This window comes from Ranitomeya imitator, chromosome 5 (genome assembly GCF_032444005.1).
Source record: "Ranitomeya imitator isolate aRanImi1 chromosome 5, aRanImi1.pri, whole genome shotgun sequence".
Lineage (NCBI taxonomy): Eukaryota > Metazoa > Chordata > Amphibia > Anura > Dendrobatidae > Ranitomeya > Ranitomeya imitator.
In genome coordinates, this window is record NC_091286.1 from 52086349 (window position 1) to 52098545 (window position 12197).

Below are 12197 nucleotides of genomic sequence, written 5' to 3' on the forward strand. Positions count from 1 at the left end.
AGTTGCCACCTGCTCATAGCTAGACGCATGTCGCTCCTTAATCACCAGAGCATAACATAGAGCGCCTCTAATAAAAAAAAATATAATCCTCTATCACATACACTATGTTGGAGATTTTCATATGAAATTATTGGCAAAGCCGTTAATGATATGATGACACCATCTGGGCCTCAGGTTGACATATGATGGTCAAACATCTACAGTGCTTTTAAGCCTTTTCAATGGAGCATGTAAGAACAGCTCTAAAGCTAGCCAGAATAATTGTAGAGCATTGGTAACTGATGATTCAGGCCAACTTTAGGCTCTGATGGTACAGAGGCAAAGCTGCCTCATATAGCAGCATTGGAAAACACACAGTTCAGACCTGTAGCTTCATGAGACTGTTGGCCTGAATTGTCCATTAAGAAAGAGGACATTTGCGTCCAGCAAGCAGCAAGCTGGGAACCTGGGGAGCCGTGTGCTCCTGAAAAGATGTCCTAGGACAAGCCCTTTCATTTTTTCACTCTACGGCTCAATGGGAATCTCAAATGAATGAAATCTTAATAAGTACCTAAAGTTTAAAAACATTTGATATGTTATAGTATCCATTTAGCAATCAATCAATGGTGGTTCAGATCCTAAGCCTTCCATCGGTTACTCATAGGAAGGCAAGCAGAGGAGTGTATGAAAGTCTATAGTTCTGTACATCTCACACCTCATGCTGAGGGTAAGTTGAGCACTTCTGCCCTTTCCACTAATCAGGGGTATTTTCTTTTTACCTGATCCCTACATTGATGAAAAATCACTGAATAGTAACATAGTAACAGAGTTATGTTGAAGGAAGACTTTAAGTCCATCTTGTTCAACCCATATCCTAACCTAACATGCCCTAACATGTTGATCCAGAATGGTGGCCATATAGTTTTCTGAAAGTTTAGTAATCCTTTATATGGGTTGTATGGGATTAGATGAAGTTATTACATGTCAGGAGACAGGTTTAGATGGAATTTGCCATTAATCGAGTAAGTTCAGTTCACCTTTAGTGACTTCAACAGAAAATATTATTACCTAAAGGTACCTTCACACATAACGATATTGTTAACGATATCGTTGCTTTTTGTGACGTAGCAACGATATCGTTAATGAAATCGTTATGTGTGACAGCGACCAACGATCAGGCCCCTGCTGGGAGATCGTTGGTCGCTGAAAAAAATCCAGAACTTTATTTTGTCGCTGGACTCCTGCTGACATCGCTGGATCGGCGTGTGTGACACCGATCCAGCGATGTCTTCACTGGTAACCAGGGTAAACATCGGGTACCTAAGCGCAGGGCCGCGCTTAGTAACCCGATGTTTACCCTGGTTACCATCCTAAAAGTAAAAAAAACCAAACACTACATACTTACCTACAGCCATCTGTCCTCCAGCGCTGTGCTCTGCACTCCTCCTGTACTGGCTGTGAGCGCCGGTCAGCCGGAAAGCAGAGCGGTGACGTCACCGCTCTGCTTTCCGGCCGCTGTGCTCACAGCCAGAGCAGGAGGAGTGCAGAGCACAGCGCTGGAGGACAGACAGCGGTAGGTAAGTATGTAGTGTTTTTTTTTTTTTACTTTTAAGATGGTAACCAGGGTAAACATCGGGTTACTAAGCGCGGCCCTGCGCTTAGTTACCCGATGTTTACCCTGGTTACCGGCATCGTTGGTCGCTGGAGAGCTGTCTGTGTGACAGCTCTCCAGCGACCAAACAGCGACGCTGCAGCGATCCGGATCGTTGTCGGTATCGCTGCAGCGTCGCTTAATGTGAAGGGGCCTTAAGAAGCAATTTTCTGATTGTATATTATGAGAGTCACCACCTTTAGTTATAGAACCAACAATTATACTTTAAAACCTAGTTTTCAGTACATATCTGTGGATATGTTACAGTTTCAATTAAATGAACCTTTAGCTATTCTTAATTAATACATTGGATACATCTCAGATCTATGAGACTATGTTACTACATGTATTTTTGAACGTTTCTTTATTTGAAGTCAGGTATGAAATGAAAGACAATTAGTAGTCAGTGCATACAGCACAACTCTCAAAGTCAAGAGAAGAAACCAGGCTTGGAGCCAAGTGACCTGAAACGCTGACAGACCCAATGGATCAATAAGTACTAGCTCCCTAGATACAGAACATAGCACTAGGGCAATCTGAATCTACCTATCAGGCAAACTGCCATCATTGTGCAAAGACAATGAGTTTAGGCAAGTGAAAGAAACTCTGCACAGTCGTCTTGTTTTACACAAAGCTATCGATGGTAATGATATATGTTAAGAATTTTTATTTACACAATATATTCAGCACCTCTGTAGGCAAAACCTCAGCTACAGAGTGTACACATTCCTAGCGTAACCAAAGAGATCTGTAAAATTTTAGTTCAGAATATATACCACCTACATTAGCAATATAAGGACATGTATCTTCATTATAGCTGTCCAACCACTTTCAAACATACTATTAAAACAAAAGATAGGCCATCTATAAAAATGAGAACTCAAATATCCTAACGTATGCTTGTGCTTACCTCTTGGTAAGAATATTTTTTTAGAAAACAGGGACCCCTATTCATCAAAGCTTAAATGCCAAAAATATGTCTTAAAAAACTTTTAAAAGTTGCAATTTTTGTTTTCACAACTTTTGGCATTTTTACACCAGTTTCTCCGGGTTCTGCCAAAAAGGACAGAGTAGGGATGCAACAGGACGAGGCAAACAAGGGCATGACGCCACAAGTCATCTAGTTCATGATGACCTGTGGCACACCTTACATCATAACTCTTCCTTCATTGATGAGGTGAGGCACACTTTGTCATGAATCAGAAGAACCTGACTCCACCACACCTTCTCAACAAGACCTGCGTAAATATTGCTGATCTTGGTGAATTAGGGCCATAATGGGTTTTTTTCCCCTTTGGAGATTATCAATGAATTTTCTAATTTAAATTAGATGTTTTATCAAAATGTCGCCACATTGGTGAACAACACTGAACCCTGCTCTAACCGCTACACCACAACCATAGTTGACCTAGTTGGAGAAAGAAAGCCTAAGATAAAAAGAAAATGAGCAAATACCCTGCAGTAAGGCCCCCGTCTCACATAGCGAGATCGCTAGCGAGATCGCTGCTGAGTCACAAGTTTTGTGACGCAACAGCGATCTCAGTAGCGATCTCGTTATGTGTGACACGTAGCAGCGATCAGGCCCCTGCTGTGAGATCGCTGATCGTGTCGGAATGGCCTGGACCGTTTTTTGATCGTTGAGGTCCCGCTGGGTAGCACACATCACTGTGTTTGACACCTTACCAACGACCTCGTTGACAGAACGTCCCATTGAATCATCATGAAATAGCATCGTTCTACAGGTCGCTACAGGTCGCTACAGTTCGCCGCATCGCTGCTGCGTCGTTGGGGAGATCGCACTGTGTGACATCTCACCAGCGACCACATTGCGACGCAGCAACGATCCCTGACAGGTCGTATCGTTGTCGGGATCGCTTAAGCGTCGCTATGTGTGACGGGGCCTTTAGTCAATAAGTAAATAGTAATAGTGCATGTAAATAACATAAGGTACTTAGCCCTATTTTGATCAAAAAAGCGTAAAAGCCATGTTACCGCGACAAGGTGTACCCAATGGGGAAGATCACTAGGCCTTGTTGGAAAATGTATGTCCACCTAGCAATTTCCCTTGAAGTGGCTACTGTAGTGTACTTGTAGTAATAGCTGGTCACACTGGGCAATAGTTATCTTTCAAATCATTTTAAGAGGTTTTCCTAAGAAACTAAGTTATTCACTATCAAAAGGATAAGGAATAACTTGCTGATTGCTGGTGGTGAAACTCCTGGGAGCCCCGGCGATCCAAACATCTTGGCTTTGCAGCGCCCTTGTTGGATTGGAGAGGAGGTCAAGCATGCACAACTTTGCTTCATTCATTGTCTATAAGATTGTTGGAAAAAGATGAGCATTGTATTCTGCTACCTCTGACAAGCTAACACACAATGAATGGAGTGGAAGTGCGTATGTCTAACCGCCCCTACAAACAAAGCTAAACTATTCCGAATTATTTCCTATCCTGTTGATCATGTGATAACTAACATTGGTGTTTTTTAAGACTTGTTCCCTCACCAGCTCACCGATCCTATTTGTCCCAATACATATTAAACATCAACTGCACAAACCGGTATCTCTCTATGTCTTGGTATTCTGAGGAACCTAGATGTCCAAATTAGTTGTCTCCTACCCATAAAGACATTACAGAAGAACCATGTAAATAGACAATCTTCCCTGCTGTGTGCATTCTACATGTTTTTGTTCTGGCTACAGTATTGCCCAATAACAAAAGATTTATTGGTCCCAGAAGTTGACATATTATGTACATGGATCATGCATTTAAAGCTGTTATCTCATACCCCATACACTATATTCCATAGTCTAAAAATGAGTGATCAATATAATATATTCGTACTGTATATGATTTTACTAATCTGCTTGATTTAGACAATAAAATAGTCTGGACCATTTCCATTAATAAACGAAAGAAGTGAGCAGATGAAGTCTTACAGTTGCCTTGCCCAGACATGCTTACGTTCCTCTGAAATATGCTCTTACGGGCAAAGGTGACAAGTGTAAGGATCAGGGAGAAAAGGAAAATTGATGAGTACAAGGAATTAGAGCAGAAGGGACAACACTGAGGTCGCTCTCAACCATATGTGCAGAACATGAGATTTACAATACATGGGTGAATAGCAATCTGACAGCCCACTTCCCTGCTGGTCTGTAATTATCCCTATAGCCATAAACCTACATAGTTACTGTGTCTATTGATAACTGTGTATGAATATAAAAGAGACCATTTTTTATTAACAGATTATACATCAAAATATTTTTTAATAAGTAGTAATACATTATTTATATATCATTATAATAGGACTGTTCAGTACTTATACTCCAGTCCAGTCAATGGCCATAACACTAAACTATTGGAAGCAAAGTCACATGTAAAGATGAAGCATAGCTATAGTTTTTATTTCTTACACTAACATTGTAAAGCTTGTGTATCAGGACAACTTTCTGAGTTAGATGTCATGTCCATGGCTGAGTGGAGTCTATGGGAGGTATACTTGACTTTTGACAGCCCCCTATCTAAAATGCTTGTATAATTAAACATCTAATGGAGCTTAATCCAATTATTTTCTGGTGGATTATGTAGGCTATAACATTGTTATGTGTATAAGCCCTTAAGGTTTTTGCTACCCCATCTGACAGCAACCTGATGTAGGCAAAGAGAAGCTGAATCCAATGATGTATCACTTACTTTACTTGGTGCAAAGGTTGTGACACAATCAGAGTTTTTAGATTTAGCATTACAGCGGAGCTGAGGAAGCTAACCCTGCCCACAGGTTCTCCATATACAATGTCTATAGACAGTAAGGTGCCTATCACAGGAGAGGGCATGTCGGACTAGCATGTGTGTGCTGCGTTGTCACAGCAATGATAAGCCCCTGGTGCTAAAGCAATCATTGGTAGCAAACAAAACTACGGAGCTTGATAAGAGAGGCATCGCTGAAATCTGTGTTTCAACTCATACTTTATGCTGTCTTAAAATTACATAGCAAAAACCTGCTGACGGATTCTCTTTAAGAAAATGCAAAAGGTTGCCCATCAGTCCTATTGAAAACAAGGTCATAACGAGTTGGCCAAATTAAGATTTCAATCTCATGCATCCAGTAAGTTTAGCTCTATTATATGTATCTATTATTATTTATTATTACAGCGCCATTTATTCCATGGCACTTTACATGTGAGGAGGGGTATACATAATAAAAAAAACAGTACAATAATCTTAAACGATACAAGTCACGACTGGTACATGAGGCGAGAGGACCCTGCCCGCGAGGGCTCACAGTCTACAATAGATGGGTGAGGATACAGTAGGTGAGGGGAGAGCTGGTCATGCAGCGGTTTGGTGATTACTGCAGGTTGTAGGCTTGTCGGAAGAGGTAGGTTTCCAGGTTCCTTTTGAAGGTTTCGATGGTAGGCGAGAGTCTGATGTGTTGTGGTAGAGAGTTCCAGAGTAGGGGTGATGTGCGAGAGAAATCTTGCATGGGATTGTGGGAAGAGGAGAGGAGAGGGGAGTAGAGAAGGATCTTGTGAGGATCGGAGGTTGCGTGTAGGTAAGTACCGGGAGACGAGGTCACAGATGTATGGAGGAGACAGGTTGTGGATGGCTTTGTACGTCATGATTAGGGTTTTGTACTGGAGTCTCTGGGTAATGGGGAGCCAGTGAGGGATTGACAGAGGGGAGAGGCCGGGGAATAGCGGGCGCATAAGTGGATTAGTCAAACAGCAGAGTTTAGAATAGATTTGAGGGCTGCGAGAGTGTTAGAGGGGAGGCCACAATCTATACATCACTTTGAATAGAGGAGTAATTAGAAACTTAAGAGCCCTAACGCAAAATCTCTAGCAGGAGCCCCATCTATCACAGTTCTTTAATATCATTGGTCACAGGGCCAGGGTGCAACGCCTGAATCCCATATGGTTATTGATGTTCAGTTTTAACTTGTGGGTGATTAGGTCAGCAGTACCATACTTACTCTAGTTTTGAGTGAAAGGATAGGTACATTATATACAGTGCCACATGGAAGTTCAAAACAAAACCGTTTCGTAGCACAATGGAGGCATGCATTATATCATATGGCACTTTGGGGACTTTTTAAAGAAAACCTTTGTAGCCATTATTAAATATGTGATTGGCTCCGTTAGAACATTAAACGGTTGCTCTTCTTGCTGATAGAGGTTATAGAAACAGGCTCTCTGCCACTAAATTAATAAATATGTAATTTAAAAATATAAAATAATTTCTTAGTCTTTGAGCAATGTTTTTGGAAATCACACTCTCAGCATTGTAACTAAAATAATAAAATAATGTTTATATAATTAACCTTTTAATATATCATATCTATAGAAGAAGAATTCATAGAAGAGCAGTGTTAGTTGCTAAGCAACTGCATAGTGAATTGACTTCATACTGCTATCTACCGGTCGTACAATTTGGCTTCATTATATTATGCTTAGCTATTAGGAATAAAAACTTCAGATTTAAAATGCAGAAAGGTTTGAGATGATATCATTTGTAATGTAGTAAGAATTTGTAAGGAATCTTTTCTAATCTGAAGGCAGATCTGTGTCTGATTTCATTGTCTTCTACAATTCTCAGTCTATTAGATTGTAAAATCTTGTCCAGGTCCAGTCCAGGTGTACAGTCTGCCATATATTAAAGGGGTTGTCCACTACTCAGACAACCTTTTCTCAATCACAATATTTCCATGTAATACTATACTGACCTCCGATGCAGGCGATATCGGCGCCAGGTCTTCCTCATTGTGTCCCGTGACCCCTGAAGCCAATCAATGTTGGCCTCACTTTCACATCCTGTGGACAAAACTGACAACCAGAGAAGACCCAGACCAGCAGCAGTTCTCACCCCTTCCGGATGTCTGTTTTATCCGATGGAAGTGAGAGTGAAGCCATGGGAGACCGGGCGCTGACATCGTTGGAACTGCACTTGCGCTGGAGGTGAGTATAGCGGTCATTATTTTACATAGGGAAAATATAGTGATCGAGAAGGGTTTATCCAAGTAGTGGACAATCCTTCTAAATAAACTGCTCTGGATTTAACATAATCACTATAAATTTCCTTATGCCGATTGTACCTTGTTTTTAGATGTTAATAACTGAACTTGTATCCAACGCCTTAAATACAATTATACGGACAGCAGTCAGCAGGTCTGATGCTAATGTGAACTATCAAGTAGAAAAATGTGGCCAGATGACTTCTAAATTATATTTGTACTGATTGGTACAAATTGTTAGCAGGATAGTGGAAAAATACTGACTCGGGTATAAAATTCATAAAATCACACAGGTGAGGCGACCGACTGTGCTACGTGCAGCAGCATGCGTACCACAAGCGGTGTGCAAATCCAGATCACTGTAGTAAAGGAAAGATGACTGGTTGGCAATAGTTAAACATCATCTTGAGATAATAGAAAGCAACTGAAAAGATAGAAGCAGGATACAAAGGGCTAAGAAATGTTGCCATCATCATCCAGGACATTTCTAAATTACTGGTATGCAAAGGCGTCATAATACAAAAGATAATGCTGGCATCCAATATAGATTTTACAATCGAAAACTATTGTACATTCCGTTTATCATTCATTTGATCTCATCCAGTGACTGCAATTTGTCTGTTACAGGGTCTGATATGGCTAAAGAAAACCAAATCCATCACTACAGTCTCCCATTGTTCTGAACCTCCTTTGTATTAACTATTAATATTTCACCATCTATTGTATTCCCATATTCTACTTGAAAAGATTCCCGTGCACTACTCTGACGGTGATTTACATGTAAAATGAACAGCATGACACATAGAAATATGGCATCGTCAATGTATCATTAATTTTATCCAGAATGCTTAGTTTTTATTGAAGCACGTTATTTGTCTCTCTAGCGTAGAGCACTGTGAAATGACAGTCAATTAACAAATTATTGATTAATTAGCTCATCGATTCCATGCACAGTGACAACAGGCTGGCGGGAAAATATGGTTTTACGAAGGCAAAAAAAAATCTACTAAACAGGTACAAATAGGAAATGACTGTGGTAGCTGCCATTTGCTTTATGTTAAAAAAAAATTGTTAATCTCTTCTCCTTCCCTGACAGATAAGGAAGCCTCTGATAAAATGCAGATCAAAATCGAAATTAAAACTGTCAATACAAGAGGAGTGAAAGTTTCTCATTTCTACCCAACGCGCTTCGCTTCACTGCAAAATTCCCGAATAAATTTTTAGCGCATGACAAGGTGCCATTTATAAAATGCTGATAAAATAATGATAGATCTGCACTTCCAACTGAAAAAAAAATAATCAAAAACCACAGTAGTAGAAGAAATAGCAGCCTTTAAAAACATTTTAAATTGGAATATGAACAAGCGTTTACTATTTGAAGCACAAAAAAAAGGGGAAATGGAATTGTCAATTGAAATGTCAGCTTTTCAATGCCTGTAATAATACAGTGCCATCTAACATACTTTTATTGCTAAAGTTGCCTATGAAGCGATAAAAAAGAAGTAGTTTTCTTGATTGTTTGGGAGGACATTCATCTGGATATTTATGTCTGTGTATGTTTTACACAGTAAAATCAATCTTGGAAAACATATCTTGTGTAAGAGTTTTATGGGACTGTAAAGCAATGTTGTATCCCACTAAGAAGATCGGATATTACTGACTCGGGATGCATAACTCTCATACAAATAAACATGCAAAACAAAAAGACATCAATTCCACAACACAAAATGGAACACGTATAAAAATCAAGGGAAGTTGTGTCTTTTACTACAATCTCCAGCTAAAGACAATGGCTTTCTTATCATTAAAATAACCAAATATTATCACACTTGTTGTCATGTACTAGAAAAATGGGTCTGTTTTTTCCTGAACTGTCATCTATCTGGAATGTACCTGCCTTTGCAAACATTTTACATCATGCGAATAGCTATGAGGTGCAATATCGGTCGCCTATACACAAGAGTGACTCTGCTTATCGGAGAAAAAAATCCGTGGATCTAGTGGACATGCAATACCAACGCAGATGAATTAGACAGCATCTAAAAGTGGATGAAAATAGTCAAAGCTTCTTTATTCTGCCGTAAAGTGCAACATTTTAACTTATCAAACTTGCTTGAAAAAGAGCCATGGCAGGTCGAAACGTTGCACTTTATGTCTGAATAAAGAAGCTTTGAATTATTTCATCCACTTTTCGATGGTGTCTATCTAATTCATCTACCAGATGTGCTCTCGCCAAGTGGGCTCCTGAGACATTTCTGATGGTGCGTTCCTATAAGGGCAGTTGCCCTGTTTAGCAATTGTCTATATTGAAGTGCTGCAAGCATTTTTCTCTACTTACATGGACTACCAATGTGTCCACTGGACCAGGATCCTTTAAATCCTCTTGCACAACTGTGTTGAGTTTATTGTATATATGCTATATATAGTATTGATGTATAGTATATGATCTCAGTGATTTGACTCATGGTTGCACAGTATAAGATTTAATTTTTCAAAAAGAAAAGAAAAATTGGTCTTTGTAGTCTAAGAAAATTTAGGTAATTAAAAAAATACAAAATTGGAATGAAAAAACTGCTTAGCTAATTAATTAAACAGTTTGTATCAGAAACCGGTGTGAAACTGTTACAAATGCAAAATGCTGCACTTTTAGCCATTTTTACAATAGGTCCGCAAATTTATAAAAAGTGGACAGTGCTATAATAAATTTGGATGGGCATATTGTGGCCAGACAGATACATTACAATTTCAACCACAGCAGTGGTGTTAAAGGGAATCTGTCACCTCACTTTTTGCATATAAGCTGTGGCCACCACCATCAGGGGCTTATCTACAGCATTCTGTAATGCTGCAGATAAGCCCCCAATGTAACCTGAAAGATAAGAAAAACAAGTTATATTATACTCACCCAGGGACGGTCCGATGCGGTTCCGGTCCGATAGGCATCACAGGTCCGGGTCCGGCACCTCCTATCTTCATGCGATGATGTCCTCTTCCTTGTTTTTGTTGTGGCTCCTGCACAGGCATACTGAATTGCCCTGTTGAGGGCAGAGCAAAGTACTGCAGTGCGCAGGCACCGGGAAAGGTCAGAGAGGCCCGCCACCTGCGCACTGCAGTACTTTACGCTGCCCTCAACAGGGCAAATCAGTACACCTGTGCAGTAGCCACGACAGAAGCAAGGAAGAGGACATCATCACATGAAGATGGGAGGTGCCGGACCCAGACCTGTGACACCCATCGTATCCAGACCACACCAGACCGCCCCTGTGTGAGTATAATCTAACTTGTTTTTCTTATCCTTCAGGCTACATCGGGGGTTTATTTACAGCCTTACAGAATGCTGTAGATAAGCCCCTGATGCCGGTGGCAGCAAATTATATGCAAAAAATGAGGTGACAGATTCCCTTTAATTAGAGCAAAAAGAACTGGAGTCCATTTTTGTTTTAGGTGTCTTTTAGTGGAGCCTCTTAATCCTATTTTCCCTGGATTGAGGCTGATATCCAAAGTACCAGTCTTGATCAATCAGTCTCTAAATCACTACTGGACCAGCATAGTAAATATAGACTGAAAAAGTGAAGATGTCTAAGTCACTATAGATATATAGATGCATAAGTAATGTTATTATGTTCTTGACAATTGATTGGTAAGGAAAAAAAAGGAAAGTCTCTTTGAAATTACTTGATTTTTTTGTAACTTATAAATTAGCAAAGACTTTATATAATAGAGTTCTCATAGAGATTCTTCGTTATTTGTGAGACATCGGCTCTATTTATGCATGAATGGTTGCTATGATTGAACAATAAAGTTACCTATTATCTCTGTATTACATATGATACCAATTTGACCAAGACACCTGTAGTCATGTCTGGACTGGCCCACGGGAGAACAGGAGAATCCTCTGGTGGGCCCCTGTGCAAGAGTGGGCCTTCACCCTTTTATATGAGCAATATTTGGCACAATATGCTTGAATCATTATGTACAGACAAATGCAGCATCTTATTCATTTACCAATCTACCCAATCATTGTTATATAAATTCGTGATCGAGGATAATGTCACATTTGCACATAGCTGAAATGTGGGGTCCTGGAATTCATTACTGGTGAGTCCTTGGCATTCCAGTCCGACGCTGCCTGTAGTGTTCATGCTTACTAATATGTAACATCACCCATTTCAGTTCCAGTCTGAGCAATATGTGTCAGCGCAGAGCACAATTTGACTGGGACGGTCACCTTATGGTCATCATTTGCAAGTTTTTGATTTTGCAGTATCTCTATTATATTGAGAATGTAAAACTGAATGTTATAATATATAGCACCGAACCATTTCATTCATTCCGCTTATGCCTTCAAGCTCTGTTTGCACATGATTTCTCTCCAAATGCAAGAAAGTACAATTGAAAACACCACCGAATTGAGGAAATGAGTATACAGCTATGTCTGCTCCATTAAACAGCATTGTTGATTTGATACTATATGAAAGTTAATAAGTTCCTCATTTGATTTAAATTATCCAGCATTTAAATTGAGGTATTACCTAGAAATGATTGAAATAACATTTAAA

General features: G+C 39.8%; 1 protein-coding gene across 21 annotated transcripts in view; it reads right to left on the reverse strand.

Annotated features, from left to right (window-relative positions):
- NRXN1 (neurexin 1) overlaps positions 1-12197 on the reverse strand; it is a 1975072-nt gene that overhangs the window by 512597 nt on the left and 1450278 nt on the right. The gene's annotated exons all lie outside the window — the stretch shown is intronic.